The following is a 6,609-nucleotide window of genomic DNA, read 5'->3' as shown; positions in this document are numbered from 1 at the left end:
AAAAAAGCCGGAGCAACTATAAGGCGCTTTCACTTACCTTCCGAACGCGTGGCCACCTGCCTTCCAATCCGGAAGTGCTGGTGTGGCGAAAGCGGAAGTGGGTGTGTCACTTCCGGCCCGCCCCCTTCGGCATCGCCCTGCCGTAGCAGCTCGCTGGCTGTGGGGCTGTGACTCGCGTCGTTTTCTGCCCAATTTGCTCCCGGGCTTGTGGCGAGTGGGGTGGGACAGGGTAGAGCGGGATCCTAAAACTAAGAAAGTGGGACAGAGCCCTTCCGCCGACTTGCTTTTTCGTGCATGCATGCCATTTATTCAACAGTTTTTTTTGCTGAGGTCCGTCTGCAGTCTAGGAGTGAACAAGATGCTGAGGGCTAACCTGAGGAAGACAGAAAACAAACTAATCAACCAAGATAATTTCAGATTATCCTCTAAGGAAAATAGATCAGAGTAATGTGATAGGGAGCGACTAGGGACAGTGAGAGCTAGGTTAGATAGTAAGGAAGGCCCTTGGACGAGTGACAGTTGAGTTCTAAATGAAAAGGGTGAACAAAAATCGATGGAAGAGTGTTCCAGGCTGGGAGCAAATCCAGGGGCCCTGAACTTGGTTGCTGCAGGAACTGAAAGAAGGCCAGGGTAGTGGGAGCACCGTGAGTGACGGGGACAGAGGTAAGGGGTGAAGTCAGGGGATGGCAGGGGGTCAGCGGTGTGGAGTCTAATGCATATTGAACTTAGGTGGAGGTTAGAGGTAGAAGAAACCTTGAAGATCTATTCCGATTCTCCCATTTCCACTGAGTCCTGAAGAAACTTAGCTTATGATTAAAAGTAAAGCTTTAAGCAGGCCATCAAGTCGAGGCCAGTATACATGCCACCCAAACTTTTAGTCTTACTGCATAGTGAAGACAATCACACCAGCAAAGAGATTTCTCATGGAATCCTATAACAACCCCCTGTTTTAGGAAATCTTTATTAGGTAATATCAGCCTTACTTTGTGGATGAGAAAACTAGGGCTTCATGTAACTTGTCACAGGGGAACTTATGTGGCCCCAGCTAGGATTCAAACCTGTGATCTTCCTACTACTGCAGTATCCTGCGCCTTGCTGCACCACCTGACTTCCTCTGTGTGAGCTGCCAAGCAGCTTTGATTAAAAAGTGCACAACACGCACTTATGTGAAAGTCTGAAAGTGAAGCAGACTAGAGAAACCATAAAGCGTACATCATACACCTGTCACCACCCAAGGGCCTCTTCAGGCCTTGGATGGACAGTCGGAAGTCTGTCTGATTTGCTCTGGAAAGGCAGTGCTGCTGTTGTCCACTGTTGCTGTGCAAGGCCGTGCAGTGAAGGTTTGTTGTCTGTGCAACTTCTCTGTGGTGAACCCTTTACCCAGAGCCTTGTGGATATTTGCACATTTAATGAAGATGATAATGATGGGTGAATGACGGCACTAAAGGCTGGAACTAGAAGGCAGACTAGGGATCATCCAGGCTAGTGGTTCCCAAAACACTGCACCAATCACTCGGGAAGCTCTTAAAAAGTGCAGATTTCCCACTTTGCATACAGACTGCATACCAGGCACCATTATTGTGACATTGAAATCCATAGACATAATAGCATTGTAGTTCTGTGTGAGACTGTCCTTGTTCTTGGCAGGTACATGTATTTAGGGTCAGATATGATGCTGTCTGCAGATCTTTTCAAAATGGTTTAGCAGTGTGTGTGTGTGCATGTTCACACACACACACAGAAAGTAAACGTGGCAAATACTAAGGACCAGTCAATCTAGGTGAAGTCTATATGGGTTTTCCTTGTACTCTTCTTTCAAAGTTTCCATAGCTTTGAACTTAAAAAAAAAAATCCAAAGGGGAAGAAGGATTAAAATACAGATTCTCAGATCCCATTTCCAGATATTCTGATTCAGTGAATCTGTATTTTTCAACTTCCCTTTTTTCTGTTGCACAAAGTTGGGTACCATTGATTTCATTCAACTCTAGACTTTCCCCCCCTACACATTTCACAGAAGAAAATACCGAGGACCCAAAAGGTGACTAATTTGAGATCACACAGTGGTTTAGCAGTAACATCAGGCTTGGCATGCGGATTTCTATTTCATTCTGAAACACGTAACGCTCTGCCCCGGTGTGTGTGTGTGTGTGTGTGTGTGTGTGTGTGTGTGTGTGTGTGTGTGTGTGTGTCGCTGGGAGAAGTGGGAAGGGGCGGCGAGAGGGGTCGTGGTGAGTGGGGGGGTGTATGTGTCTTTGACTTGGAAGTCAAGTGTAGCTGGCCTTCTAGAACTCCGTCGCTTTTAACACAGCCCAGTGGTGATTCTTGGGTTTTTCTCAGGTCTACTTAAGAAAACTCAAAACACGTCCACTTAGGTGGCCGCCAAAAAGTTTCCTGAAAGTAAATCGACCAGCCCTGTTCCAGTGCCATTGGTCCCCTGTCACCATGGAAACGGACGGTTCCATTCTTCCTCAAGGGGTGGTCGTGATTTTCTCTCCTTTTCGAATCCACAGCGCAGAGCCCAGAAGGCGCTCTCAGGAGCCAGAGGGGCTTTTGTAGGTCTTAGTGCTCCTTGCAACGAGGGGGCGGCGCGAGGTGGGCGTGCCTCGCTCCAGAGGGAGCCCGGCGTCTGGTGTCCACCCCGGCGTCCGGGTGGTATGTCCCGGGACTGGCGGAGGGCCCCTCCGAGTTCCGCACCAGCCCTCCACCTGGGAAGGCCGCTCGATCCAGCCGGCTGGTCGACTCGCCACGATCCCCAGGATGCCAGAGGCCAGGACCTCCTGCCACGACCTCACGCGACGGAAGAAGAAGCAGCCGGTGCGCCACACCTTCAGCCAGATCTGCCTGCCCCCGCGGCGGCCCCTGACCGTGGCCGACATCCAACCGGCCATGGAGAATGAGAGGCTGGGGGTCGTGCGGGATTCCATGTTTCAGAACCCGCTCGCTCATCGTCAAGGTGAGCCGCCCCCACGCCCTTCACCCTCTTGCACTCGTCCCCTCACTGGGCACCCACGCGGCCGGGGGTTTCCACCCATCCTGCCCCAGCCCCACCGCCCCGCTCCAAGCCCGGCACTGGGAGCTCCAGCTGTGGTCCAGACAGACCTGGACCCCCAGGCGGTCATGGGCAGGCCGCATCACCTCGCTGAGCCTCAGTTTCCTCATCCTCAAAGTGGGAGGATAATGGCACTCATTAAAGGGAGTGACTGGGAAGATTGTATAAGGTAATCCCTGCGAGATCCCTGACACGTGGTAAGTGCTCCACGTTGGCGGCTATTTGCATATGTATTCACGCAGGGTGAACCCCCAGGGTGACAGACAGGTAGCAGCACCCTTACCACCAGCCAGCCCTCGCAGGGTGCAGGCCGCCTGTCCCGATTCCCCTGCATGCCTGGGCTGCTGTTATGTAGCCAGTGTTCTGTACCTCCCTTGGAAGCATCACATCACACGTTAATTTCCACCCAATCATACTCTTAACCAGAATTACGACCCTAAGAGACAAAAAGCGCGAATCTCTGCCCCAGGGGTCCCACAGACACAAACGAGCGAGGGAGCCGCCGTTTCCAACTAGGTCGCCGCCTCTTTGATCGCACGCTCCCTTACATTAGTCACGTTTCGGGAATGGTGATCACCCAACGCTGGCGTGGCATCTACGCCCCTTTCCGGGGCCTCAGGGAAGGTCAAGTTGAAGTTTGGCGCTTGGGAAGCTGGTCATGGAGCAATTTTACCTTGCGCCACTGGAGGGCAGTGTGCCTTTAAAAATGTGCGCAGTTCCCCAGATTCCGGGGGTGGACGGCGCAGGTGATAACCGTGGATTCAGTAACAATTATTTATCTGAACGCCAGGAGCTGTTTAGAGCCCAGAGGTTTTGGTTGTTGTTAGTTTTTTGTTTGTTTCGTACAGGGAACCTGGGCTTTCTTAACATCGTGGTAGAATTAGCTGAGTTAACTGGCTCCTGTGAAAACATGGATTCTCTGCTCTTGCCCTACCCAAACTGTTTCCTGGACCAGCAGCTGGGAGAAGCTGGCTTATCACACTAGGCACCCTTCCATCTAACACCTCCCCTTCCTAGGCCTCCCAAAGTGGAGCAAAATCCTTCACTTATTTATAGGTGAGAAGAGCCACTCTCAGAGGACAGATGGCACAGACAGATGGGGTTCACCACTCTGGGATTAAGGGGAGAATCAATTTCCTCACCTCTGATCATTGCTTTTACTCAAGCAGTTACTGGGGGACCAACGCCTTCCTAGTTAAATACAAAATGGACAGTGTAATGGAGTTATTCTCCATGGTGAATTAAGTGTGATGCACACCCCAAGCTATAACATAGCCATAGAGACACATACATACATATAGGTATATGCATAGATATATACACCTTGTATATACACATATGTATGCACACATACACACATGTGTATGTACAATATACATGTGTTTAACATGTATAACATGCATCTCTAAGTAAACATTTCCCCTCCCATTTTTCCTTTTGCTCGTGCTGCATATCAAGAAAGACAGTATTTGGCCTCTGGATGGCACTAGCTGAACAGCTTCCAGATGAATTCAGTCCTAATTCCTGAACTTGAACTTTGGGTTGGAAAACGTGCGGGAGACACTGACCCACCACCGAGGGTTCTGTCTTCAGAGCATGTGACACAGAGCAGGGCTGCCCCGTCAGCGGTGACTCGGCTCAAGCAGCAGGGGGCGCCCTGGTGATCGTGCCCAGCTTGTCTCCTGTCAGGAAAGCAGGTGTTTCCTTCTTACTTTTCTCCCTCCAGTTCTTGATGGGCCGTAAGGTAGTTTCAGTAGCAGTGAAGATTATGTCCACATTTCAATACTGACCACCACCACCAGATTTTTCTACTAAAATCTGGCCTAAGTAAAAGCTGCAGAAACATTGAGAGCAAGGAGTAACCTTGATTATTACCTTCTTCAGACCCCTCCTTACACTGGCGACGCTGAGGAGGTCTGTGGTGGGTTCTTTGTGCCAGGTTCTGGCAGAGCCAGGGGTATAAGCTTCGTTCACTGGCTCCCAGCCCAGCTTTACTTTTACCACTCCAAAAAGCTTCCTCTATTTTAAAGGAAATTTAAATTATGAAAAAAAAACTTTGAGGTTTTCAGCTCTCAAGAAAAGAAGATTGAAAGTATCCAAGATGGTGGAGCCTTTAAAAAAATCTTTTTAAACAATAATGTATTGCTGAAATTTCTGTTGAGGCATGGCTTGTGGATTTCTTGACTGTGGCATGTCAGTTTCACAATCCCAGATTTTCAAACCCTTGTTTCTGTGCGAGTTCTCATTGTGTGCAGCAGAGGTGGGAGTGCCCTCTGCCTGGGGTGTCTGCAGGAGAATGATTGGAACTGAAGTATATTTTGGTTTTGTCTCCGTCTGAATCTGAACGTTGCATCTGTATTGGGGGAACATAGCACCTGAGAAAGAGTCATTGACTCCCCCATGTTGGGAGGTTGGTGCTCAGATTGTTTTCTCCAGTGAATAGGATTGCAATTTTCTTTTTCATTTAAAATGCAGACACACTGCCTGAACGAACGTACACACATCAGTTATTCAAGAACATGTCTGCCAGATGTCACCGTAACCAAGTGAAAAGTGAAAACCTCAGACATCCAAGCAGATATTTTATCAGCAAGAGCTCAACAACTCTTTGCCTCATTTAAAACCAAGCCAGCTGGCTATTGAGTGGGGCTGATTGAAACAACTGCATGTTTTAATGTGGCCACAAGAAGATGCAGGTGTTTTCCATTAGAAAGGGCATCTATTCTATTGTATAAAGTGACGTGTGGTTAGCCAGTTTTCCTTCAAATGTGACTCTCTGGGAAGAATAAAATTAAATAGAGAAAGAGCCAGGCTTCTCCCTGCTTGATTCTCATTTCCCCAGAACTCTGTGACTCAACAGAGGATCCTGCGACAATAGCCTTCAAGGCTCCTTTACAGAACCTGTCAGGGTGCACCCTTCCTGCCATCAGAACTCGACTGATATCCTGTCAATACAATTATGGGGAGAGACTGTTTGGTTTGCTCCACTGACAGCCTTGAATCTTCTGTTGCCCTGGAGAGGCAGGCTAGGTACAGGGGTGGAATTTATTGAATTGAGCATCCTTAGAGTGTGCAAATGATCACGGCACCCGATGTTTTTCATAATTTCTCACCAACTCTGTTTTTCGGTGGGGCTTTGTGTCACAAACAAGAAGCGTGTACATTTGTAGATAGAGCTATAGAATCACGTCATTCTGGGGTTGGAAGGAAGCTTACAGCCATCTAGTCCAATTCCTTTTTTGAGGCTATTAAGACCCAGAGAGGGGAAGAGACTCACCCAAGGCACTACCCTGTCCTGGTCACAGAAGTGGGGTGAGATTTATGTCACCTGACTTCCAGACCCATGCTCTTTGGCCGCGATACACAATTAGTTAATGAATGACAAGCCAGATTGGTTATATCTCTACATCAGGCAGTCAAAAAAATGTTCATTGCTGAATCCGGTTCCATTATTGTTTCACTCAACATTCCTTCCAGAGTGAACTCTGCTAATTTCTTGGGATTGGTTGACAGCCAAGAAATATTTATTGAATGTTTACTGAGTACTCTGCACCAACCTA

Source organism: Mesoplodon bidens (assembly GCF_964165515.1).
Source record: "Mesoplodon bidens genome assembly, chromosome: Y".
Taxonomy (NCBI): domain Eukaryota; kingdom Metazoa; phylum Chordata; class Mammalia; order Artiodactyla; family Ziphiidae; genus Mesoplodon; species Mesoplodon bidens.
Note: the sequence above shows the minus strand (reverse complement) of the source record.